This window comes from Vigna unguiculata, unplaced genomic scaffold, assembly GCF_004118075.2.
Source record: "Vigna unguiculata cultivar IT97K-499-35 unplaced genomic scaffold, ASM411807v1 contig_505, whole genome shotgun sequence".
In the NCBI taxonomy this organism is placed as follows: domain Eukaryota; kingdom Viridiplantae; phylum Streptophyta; class Magnoliopsida; order Fabales; family Fabaceae; genus Vigna; species Vigna unguiculata.
Genome location: NW_021011220.1, coordinates 22,735 through 34,513, shown reverse-complemented (window position 1 = coordinate 34,513; position 11,779 = coordinate 22,735). Strand labels below are relative to the sequence as shown.

Genomic DNA, 11,779 nt, shown 5'->3' with positions numbered 1-11,779 from the left:
TGCATTACTGCAATTCCATTCCTTAGTTATTGTAATAGCTTTTTACTTCACTTAGGAAAACTTTTCGTCTAGTTTATGTTTTCTTGTTTTTTTTTATGTTTCTTGTTCTTTATGTTTCCATGTCCAGGTTATGTGTGGTTATGCATGTTGAAATTTATGTTTTACGTCTCTATGATATCTAGGTGCAATGTGTTTAACACGTAGTTGACCTTGTTTTGGTCTTTAAGTTTTCACTCTCTTCACACACTTTGTTAATTGTTTATTAAACCTGTTTCTTTGAATTTTCTTGAGAAATTTTGTGAAAGAAATTTAGAGATCTCTGCTAGAAAGGCTTGGTTCCTAAGCTTGTCCATGTGACTCACCTCCCATTCTTGGAGTATCTCTAGAAATCTTTTCCATTATTTTTCTTTAGAAATTCCTAAAGTTTCTTTGTGAAAATTTGTTTGATAAGTGTGTTTGGCAAGATGAGTTTTCATTCGTACAGTCAATTGCATTAGGTAGTCATTGTAAGGATAAATTGCATTAACACATGAAGTACATTCCTTTCTTTGGTGAGACATAAGTGCATTAATACATATCGTGGGAGAGGGAAATAGATGATTTGGTGCATTCATTCCATCTTAGACATAGTAAATACTATTTTCTTACTTTGTGCATTTCTAGTTTTGTAGTACATGCAAGAGAGTGGTGGGATTATAGGCAGTCTAGAGTGGAAAAGGAAGAAAATCTCCCATTCAAAATTGGAGTGAGTTGAGAGCATGCATGAGAAGAACATTCATACCACCTTCCTTTGATTTTGATCGTGAGATAGAGAAAAAAAAGGAGGAAAAAGAAAGAAAAGAGAAGGAGGAAAAACAGAGAAAAGAGAAAGTAAGACAAGAGAAAAAGTTTAAAAGAAAAGAGAAAGAGATTGAGAGAAAAGAAATCATGGTTAGAGAAGTAGAGATACAACATCCTACAGTTTCTTGCATAAAGAAGGGAGTAATACAATTCTTAAACTCTATTTGTCATTAATTCTTTATCTTAGTTCTCCCTAAAATTGTTTTTCCACCTTCACCAATCATTCCATATTCCTCAAAAGATTTGCAAAAATTAATTTAGAGTTACCTTTTAAGTTACAATTAAGTCAATCGGAAAATGACTATTTTTGTGAAATGGGCTTCATTGAAAATGTTTTTAAACAGAAAAGCCTATCTTCATGTATCTTCACAAAATATACTCTGCATGGCATACAAAATTTTAATGAAATCTTATTTGATGACTACTGTAGATATTTTTTGATCCATGAGGAATCTAGCTTTTAATGTTATGGGTCTTAATCAACCTTCTAGATCTGAGGACAAATCATCTTCAAGAGGGAGGGATGATGAATATAACCTAAGGCCTCATGGCTTGGGCCATTGGCTAGGCTCATTTCTTTAAATTTCTTTTTAAATTTCTTTTATTTTTTTAGATAAATAATTGTTTTGGGGCCTTACACCTTTATTGGGCCATTCTTATGATATCTTTAATTGTCTTCTTGTGTCAGGAATATTTCAAAACCAACATCGTTGATATGGAAGAGCATACGGACTTTCATTTGTCAACGTATTAGGCCAAGAAGCCCTATTTCTTCACGTTACACCATTTATTATACGTCACCTAGCATGGGATGAAGAAAGGGGAGTTGTTGGGTCTGATACTGGAGCATGAAGCAAGCAAGTGGGCTTCAACTCAAATAAGCCCATTTCCACCAATACATGGCAACGCATCTCCACATGGACTGAGATACCGCTTCAAGCAACCCATTAACTTTCAGAAATCACGCCTCACGCGAGAGTTGTTGCTAGGGTTTCTTCCATTTGAACACAGCTCTAGCCCACCCTTTTCTTGTTGCACAGCGCTAGCTAACCCTAACACCTCTCACGTGTCTCAAGAACAATCCGCTAGGGAAGCTCCTGCATTCCTCACGTATAGCCAAACCATCCCACGCGTTGCCAATCCTCTCCTTTTTTCACAACTCTATTTGGGTTCTCTATGTCACGCATTCCTGCCTCCCTTACCTTTAGTTAGGTTGTAATCACGTTTTCCCTCTTTTCTATAGGGTTAGGCCTTTGTGCCATTAGAACAATATTCATCTTTCATGACTGCCCTACTCTCTATAAAAGAGCAAGCCATTTGTTTGTAATTCTTCACCTTTGATGAATATAGTGTGGTTTTTACTCTCTTCAGAGCTCACTTTCCTAGTAGAGGGTTTACCTCCTAGGGTTCCGAAAATAGTGAGAGTTTGTAAGAGTTCCCACTGGAACTCAACCGAGTCTTTCCGCTGCATCTTTGGGTCGATTTCCACCGAATAAATTGTAGTCTAGAGGCCGCTCAAGTGATTCACCATTTATTGGAGTAAGATTCCACCGAATTTGCGTGATGACGGCCTCATCAACCATTCATGCTTATTTCTATGTTAACCTCTAGTTTTTAGTTGACCTTTTCGCTAAAACTCAACTTTTATTGGCATTCATACTTCACTATTAGTTTAAAGCCTAGCTTGTGTGGTCTATACAATTTTACTTACATTTAAAGTCCAGCATCCAACTGACATCAGCTTTAAAAGTCCGCATCTGACTGGCACTTGCCTTTAAAGTCCAGCATCTGACTAGCACTTGCATTTAAAGTCCAGCATCCGACTGGCACTAGCTTTAAAGTCCAGCATCCTACTAGCACCTACATTAAAAGCCCAGCATCCGACTAGCACCAACATGTTTATTTTGTGCTAAAGTCAGCATCCGACTAGCACCCACTATGAAAGCCCAACAACTGACTAACACAGCATGTTTATTTTCTGCTAAAGTCCAGGATCTGACTAGCACCGGACTATGAAAGCCCAACATCTACTGGCACCAATATGTTTATTTTCTTCTAAAGTCCAGCATCCGACTAGCATCTGCATTAAAGTGCAGCATCAGACTGGCATCTGCAAGTCAGCCTCCGACTGGCACCCCTCTGAAAGCCCCGCATCCGACTGGCACCAACATGTTTATTTTCTGCTATATTCCAGCATCCGATTGGCACCTACATTAAAAGTGCAGCATCCGACTGGCACCAACATGTTTACTTTCTGCTAAAGTTCAGCATTTGACTAGCATCTGCATTAAAGTCTAGCATCCGACTGGCACCAACATGTTTATTTTCTACTAAAGTTCAGCATCCCACTGGCATCTGCATTAAAGTCCAGCATCCCACTGGCACCCACTATGAAAGCCCAACAACCAACTAACACCAACATGTTTATTTTCTGCTAAAGTCCAACATCTGACTGGCACCCACTATGAAAGCCTAACATCCGACTGGCACCAATATGTTTATTTTCTGCTAAAGTCCAGCATCCGACTAGCATCTGCATTAAAGTGCAGCATCAGACTGGCATCTGTAAGTCCAGCCTCCGACTGGCACCCGCTCTGAAAGCCCAGCATCCGACTGGCGCCTACATGTTTATTTTCTACTATATTCCAGCATTCGAGTGGCACCAACATGTTTACTTTCTACTAAAGTCTAGCATTTGACTGGCATCTGCATTAAAGTCCAACATCCGACTGGCACCAACATGTTTATTTTCTGTTAAAGTCCAACATCCCACTGGCATCTACATTAAAGTCCAGCATCCCACTGACACCTACATTGAAAGCCTAGCATTCGACTGGCACCAACCTGTTTATTTTCTGCTGAAGTACAACATCCGACTGACACCTACACTGAGAGCCCAGCATCCGACTGGCACCAACATGTTTATTTTCTGCTAAAGGCTACCACCTGACTGGCACCTACATTGAAAGCCCATCATCCGTTTGACACCAACATGTTTATTTTCTGCTAAAGTCCAACATCCGACTAGCACCCATTATGAAGCCCAATACCCGACTAGCACCAATATGTTTATTTTCTACTAAAGTCCAGCATCCGACTGGCATCTGCATTAAAGTGCAGCATCAGACTAGCATCTGCATTAAAGTGCAGCATCAGACTGGCATCTGCAAGTCCAGCCTCCGACTAGCACCCCCTTTGAAAGCCCAGTATCCGGTTGTCACCAACATGTTTATTTTCTGCTATATTCCAGCATCCAACTGGCACCTACATTAAAAGTCCAGCATCCGATTGGCACTAACATGTTTAGTTTATGCTAAATTCCAGCATTTGACTGGCATCTGCATTAAATTCTAGCATCCGACTGGCACCAACATGTTTATTTTCTACTAAAGTCCAACATCCGACTAGCATCTGCATTAAAGTCCAGCATCCGACTAGCACCTACATTGAAAGCCTAGCATCCGACTGGCACTAACATGTTTATTTTCTACTAAAGTCCAACATCCGACTGACACCTACATTGAAAGCCCAGCATCCGACTGGCACCAACATGTTTATTTTCTGCTAAAGTCCAACATCCGACTGGCACCTACATTGAAAGCCCAGCATCCGACTAGCATCAACATGTTTATTTTCTGCTAAATTCCAACATCCAACTAGCACCTACATTAAAAGCCCAACATCCGACTGGCACCAACATGTTTATTTTTTTGCTAAAGTCCAACATTCGACTAGCACCCACTAGGAAAGCCCAGCATTCAACTGGCACCAACATGTTTATTTTCTGCTAAAGTCCAGCATCCGACTAGCATCTGCCTGAAAGCCTACCATCTGACTGGCACCAATATGTTTATTTTCTACTAAAGTGCAACATCCGACTTGCATCTGCATGAAAGCTCCGCATCCAACTGGTATCAGATTTAAAAGTCCAGCATCTGACTAACTTTTTACACTTTCTCTCTCTCTCTCTCTCTCTTACATCATAAGTTAAGGTTTCCACACTTTGTTTAGGTTGTTACACTTAGCTTTCCTATTTTCCATTAACTTGTAATATTCATCCACACACATGGACCCTTGTTGAAGCCTTTTGAGCTTCAAAAGAGTCTCCCTCCTATAGTAGGAAGGAACAAATCTAGCACGCATCAAATTTTTAAGGTCCCTCCAAGAAGTCGCGAGTGACTCTTGGTTAATATTGTCCATACATAATTCATGCCACCAAGTCATGGCATAATCCTCAAACTCTAAAACTTCCAAATCTACTTGCTTTTGAGACTAACTACATGAATGGTAAAAATTTGGTCCACTTTTTGTTCCCACTCAATGTAGATGTTTGGGTCATTTCTCCTTTGAACTAGGAATCTTGGAGTTTGCTTCTATTGTGATGGTTTGCGCCTAGAATGCCCTCTTTTCCTAGCCTCTCTTTCTTGCTCCTTAGCTTCAAGCCTTTGAATGTACTCTTGATCTTAGGTCACTTTGCTCATTGTCCTTTCTCAATTGTTCAAAGGCCTCCTTCCTAGACAACTCAAATCCCGAAGCATCTCATCAATGTATTGTTTTGTTTGGTGTAGGTGCATTTGATGAACTTGCCATGATTCCTAAAACAAAAACACTCAAATCCGAGACAAAAATAAATGGATTAGGGGTAGACAACATGAAAATCGAGACCAAATCCAACCCAAAATGCAACCCATGTGTTTAGATCACACTCCCAAAGTAACAGGCAAGGCTAGCACTCAAAATCCACCAAGGAGTGAAGCAAACACTTTAAAACTTGTTCAAAACCTTTCAAATGCAAGTTTCAAGAAAATAAAACTACTATGACACAACAAAGAACACCTAGTGACAAGAAAGAAAAGCACAAAAACAAGAAAGTTTAACTTCTAAGGAAATTTTGTTTTAAAGACAAAACTTGAACAAGACTAAAGCAATGAAAAACACTTTTAAAGACTCTAGGAAAGCATTTGAACAAGCCAAGATTATACCTCAAATTATGCATACACCAAGAAGATCATAACCAAGTCAAAGAATGAAACTAATTTGCCAATATCACCCATTTCTCAAGCATGAAAACTAGTAGCATAACACTTAGTGACAAACACACTTGAGTTCACCAATGAGCAAGTTTGCTCTCGTTTTTGACAAATTTTGGTGTAAAATTTTCTTCTTTTCACAACTAGCTTCATAAAATGGTGAGAAAGAGTTTAGGTGGCTTGGACACTTAGTTCCTCATGTTTAGGCCAAAATCAATTTCATGGAGCATACATCAAGCAAGACATAAAGTGAAGCAAGATTCAAATACTTGAAAACAGAATAAGAAAACTTCAAGTTAACATATGACATGACTAAAGAGCTTCTTTTGACACCCAAAACATAATTGTTGGACCGCTGAGCTGGTACAGTTTAATGTTTAAAACGTCAAGTTTTCTGCCAGCACTATTTTTGTGTGTCATGGAAGTGGATTTGAACCATACCAAGATAGCTACAACAAGACAAGGTTAGCACTTGAAAAACAACATATTCAAGATAACCTAGGCTCTACATAGCAAATGATGAAGGATTATGTTGTTTTCTTTAAGATTATAGAAAATGGTGTGAGTTAAGTAAGAAAGCTAAGTGAAATCTCCACTGGACATTAAGATAGCAAGCTATCTAGATGTGAAGGTTCCTTTCACAAAGCTCAAGAGAGAAGATGATGGATGATTCAAACAAAAAGGAAATGGAAGCACATAAATCATAGAAAACCAAGAACAATTAAAGGAAGAAGAAACATAAAATGGAAAGGAAAGAAATGGTAAAAATGTGAGAAGCACGCCACTACAAGGCTAGGCTAGAGCCATGGCAACCTTGAAGATGAGTGTGTAGTGTGTGCGCCACTTGCTATGCAAGATAAGGCTTAAAATTTCACTCCAAGGGAGGAAACTCTCACAAATGGTTGAGACACCAAGAGTGTTTTTACTTCAAAATGTTTAACCCTTTACATGTTAGGAGCACCCCTTATATAGAAGAGTTAGGGGCCTCTATGAAATAAAGATACCTAAGGATGTCTCTACAAAAACCTAACCCTAGCTTCTAGAAACTAGGTCAAATAAGGTTACAAAATGAGAGACAAAGAGCTAACTATGGTGTGTGCAAGGCTAATTTCGTTCTAGCACTAAAGGAGACCAAGAAGGTGTCTCATATGTCTCCAAAAGTGGCTAAAGTGTGCTAAAAACAAAGGAGACAAAATACATAGGAACACTTGCTTTATGCCTTTTACTTTATTCTTTTTCCTTTTCTCTTTCTTCCACCTATGCTCCATCTCATCTCCACTTCTCCACTAAGGTTGCGCCACATCACCCACCATAATTAATCTTACTTACACCTACAAAACACATAAATAAGGATTAGCATGTTGGTTTAAGTCAAGTCAACTCTAGTCAACAAGTCAAACCTTGTCAAAGTTAACAAGTCTACTAAGGTCATTTCAACTAAGTCAACTTAGGGAACTTCAAACATAATAAAAACAATGAACATGGATGAAGGATTAGTGAACTTCCTTTCTAAACATGCTTAGTCTTCTTAAGCATGTGCCTCCATCCTTGGTTGAGGTCAATCCTTTATCAGTTTGCTAGTTAATCCTTTTTCATGTTTTGTATTGCTAAAGGACCCCTATGAACTCCTATTTAAAGGGTGCTCCTTGTGTTGTAAAAGGGTTGATCATTTTGTTATAACTTTGTACATTCAGCCACCATTTTCGTGAGCTCTCCTTCTAGAAGTGAACTCACCTTTGCCTTATCTTGCTTGCAAGTGGCGGCACCATCACTCATCTATAGGGTTTGGTTGGCTTAGATCCCTTCTGTGAGTGGCGTGCTTCTTCCATTCTTCATCTTCTATGCTTTCCATTTTTATTGTTTTTCTTTCATTTTGCTCTTTAAGTGTTGTTATTGCCATGTGTGTTTAAGCTTGAATCCAACTCTCTTCTTCCTTTCATGAGCTTGAGAAATGAACCTTCATATCTAAATAGCATGTTATCTTAATGTCCAGTGGGAATTTTCAAAAGGCTTTCTTAAACAACTTCACCATATTCATAACTCTAAAAGGAAACAAGATAATCCTTCATCATTTGGTATCATGAACATATTCATTTCATAGCACTGAACATATTGATTATTTTTTTCTCTCTTTTCCTTCTCTTACACTGAATCTTGCACTCATCATGGCATCGTATGTATATGTTCTAATTATCATTTCTTTTATGAAACTGTCTCTTGTAATGTGGTTTTTTTATGTCAAAAGAAATGGTTGGTTCTGTAATATACAGAATTTGGGATGGGTTTTATTGTCGTTAATATTAGATGAGCGTTGCATATGTGTGTTGGCATAAAAGTGTCAAAGAAACTAAACCTTATATGTATATGTGAATCTCTGCGTTTGAAAGCTTCTTTTGGTACGTTTAGTTTATTAATTAAATCTCACTACACCATTTTTCACTTTAAGCAATTGGTAAAAAGTGTTGGCTAAAGTTAAAAAAGTGTGGCCTAAACTTTAGGCAACACTTAGGCAACAACTTTGTAGGTGTGGAGGATATGGCTGTGGGCTTAGGTTATAGGCAACAATTTTTGTACTAAAGGTCACACCAATTTACAAAACTGTTGCCTTATAGTGTAAGAATAGGCCACACATTTTAAATGTTGCCTATTCTTTTTAGACAACACATTTTGAATGTTGTTTGTTGTTTATAGGCAACACATTTTAAATGTTGCTTATTGTTTTTAGACAACACATTTAAAATGTTGCTCATGTTTAGACAACATGTTTTTAAATGTTGTCATATGTAAATGTCATACCTCTTATCTATCCTTAGAGAACACTTTCTAATGTGCTGTTGTGTATAGACAATACATTTTAATGTTGCTTATTATTTTTAGACAACAACTGAAATTATAATTATTCATTTAAGCAATTCTTATATTATTTTGTGTTAATGATTTATGTAACATAATAATAATTTTACAAAACATGTAATATACGTAATAACGGATAAGAGTTCATAAGCATCAAAACTAAGAGTTAAAAGTAACATATGTGTAGTCCAATGTATGCTAAAACTAAAAGTGTTGTAAGTATTAAAACTAAAAAGAGTTAAAAGATAACAAAGAATATAACATTTGCTATGTAAAATCTAGAGGTTCTTCAATCAATCATTCTTCCATTTGCTCTGCGGTATTTCTTGAGGTTCTTGATCAACCTAAAACAAATAAACAAAAGTTGATCAAGCTTTTTAAAATATGATCTAACATGTAAATGAAATAAGATAAACACAAAGTACTCAAATTATAACATTGAATGCAAATTGTTAGCATGCTGTTATACCTGGTCAAAACAAGGAACATGAGTGGAAGCAGATGAACGTGGAGCAATGGCACTATTTTCTTTCCCAAAAGCTAATGACATCATATGTTCTATATCATCCTCATTCAAATCAGGGTTTTGTTGCTTAAGTATGAGTGTCATCATTGTTTCCAAACCTTCAATCCTTTTTGCCATCCCATCTATTTTCATATCATATCCTTTTTAATTGCAGCAATTTCTTGATTTCTTTTAAATAATGATGGGGTCACAGTCCTTCCATAACAACGAACCCGACCAGGCTTTTCTTTTCCAAACATTGATTCAAAAGTTTTTTCCACATTTTCAGTTGATGAGTTTTGCATAGATCCTTCAAGCTTAGACTGAAACATATATATATGTATATACATCAAAGTTCATGATTAAAAAATGAAGTACTCAAACATATATCATAAATTAAATAAACTTACAATAGTATCCAATGTTTCTTGTCCACTGCTTTTCCTTTCCTACAAGGACGACCTGGCGAGTTTTATAAACATTTCAACTCTACTGACTTCTTCTCCATCCTTTTTCCCAGCACTCTATATGAATAAAATTAAGCCTTCAACTAATGAGAATCTCATTGTAACAAGTAATATAACAAAATTCTCAAAGTCTCATTATAAATGACAATGCAAGTATAAAACTATAATCATGGTTTGTGTTGTTGTGTTGTAATTAATAAATCATCCTAAGATCAAACAGAAGAGGAGACTGTGTTAGTCAATGAGATGATGACAATTGATGACCTTATTTTTGAAGATTTGGAATTTGCCAAAGTTGAATGACATGTTAAGCAATTTCTGTATTTCCATCAATCAAATAAAAGGATTATAAGCAATTTGGACCACATATCAAAGCAATGACTAAGACAATTAGACTGACTAAAAAAAGGGAACTAGACTCTATAAGCTCCTGCAAAGGAAGGATCCAAGGAAGAGTCCAATCCATACTGAGGCTACATATGCAGCCTACCTTGCAAAATGCTAATTCCACAACTTGAAATTGAAACCAAACTGCACCAAGGACCTCATTCACAATAGACTAACAAGAGAAACAAAATGAACTACAGCAAACCACAATTATAATACATCATTTTTGAAATTTTTTACGATAATCAGGGAATATTACAGTCACACCTTTGAAATTTAATAAAATACACTTGATCAATGGTGATAAGTAATATTTCATGATGGATCATATGTATAATGTGATGCTTATAAGAAATAAGAAATATTATACCAATTCAGCTCGAACTCTTGCAAAGTTTATTGGTCCCATTCGGTGCATGTACTTTGCTTTCTCCTACTGATTGTATTTTTTCACTAATGCTCTGTATTTTGATATCAAAATCAGTGGTAGTTATAGTGACATCAATATATTAAATCAGTGGCAACAATATACTAAAATCATTAATATTATGCTTACAAAGTGGCTTCCACATTACAACCAAATCAGTCAATAGTTTATACCTGGATCGTAGTATTTTTCCAATAACAATCAATTGCTTAAAATGGTCTTCAGGAATGTGCACTGGACGATTCTTCAGTCGCTCTTTCATAGTGGAATATCTTACAAAATGATGTCTCTTGATATAACATTTGTACCGCCTCCAAGCATCATTTATGCGACCAAATATTGCTTTCTCTCCATAGTGAGAAATATTGAATTTTCCTGAGGCATTATTAGACAAAAGAAAACATGAAGGGATTAGTATGTCATATGTATTAAATCATTAGACAAGAGTTTATTTAAATACCATGACATATTTCCATATGCGATCTTTGTGATCTTTGACCAAGGCTTTGAAGTTTGTATAAATCAATGGACAAAAGTTTGAATTCCTAGCTATGGTCCCAAGAAAATAGCTCAAGTCAGACACAACTTTGTCATTAGGACCAATAGGCTCTCCATCTTCATCCAAGATAACTTCAGGCCGGTCTTCATCTTTCTCGCATGTATTTTAAGCATTGTGTTGGTCCCCGAGTTCTTTTCTTGCTTGTGGCTATTTTAACAATAAAATTCTCTAAGTATATGTATAGTGATTAAATACATAAATAAATAATAAGTAATAAAATTTGCAAGAATGCAATATTACCTTCATCCGTGGTTAATTCGTTGTCTTCTCTTTCATTCAAACTTTCTTCTTCATTAATTATCTCATTCTCTTCTCTTTCATTGAAACTTTCTTCTTCATGTCCTTCATCTTCTGTTTCATTTTGAAATTCATCATCTTGGTGGTCATTTTCTTCTTCAACCACTTGTTCAACTTTTCTCCCTTTTGATAAAGAAATTCACCAATCATCATTGATCCACATAATCTGGTTGGTTGTTTCTTAACATCAAATTCATTCCCAACAATGGATTGATAACCTTCTGTTAATGGCCTTTTCTTTTTCTCATTTCCCTTTGATGTATCACGTTCCACTTCTACCCTCTTAACAGATTTTTGATTTTCTTTAGTTTTGTCAACTATATTCACCCCTTCGTGAACGACATTTTGAATCCTCTTAGAAGTCACATCTCCTGATATTCCCAAGTTAGGTGGCTGTTTATTTGAATTGCCAAC

General features: G+C 36.5%; 1 long non-coding RNA gene across 1 annotated transcript; it reads right to left on the bottom strand.

Moving 5' to 3' along the window:
* Positions 1-9,481: 9,481 nt before the first annotated feature.
* LOC114172248 lies at positions 9,482-9,684 on the bottom strand. The gene is made up of 2 exons (XR_003601965.1): positions 9,639-9,684; positions 9,482-9,551 (listed from the first exon to the last, which is right to left on the bottom strand). It is a non-coding gene; the product is annotated as an uncharacterized LOC114172248 (long non-coding RNA).
* Between the last annotated feature and the right edge of the window lie 2,095 nt (positions 9,685-11,779).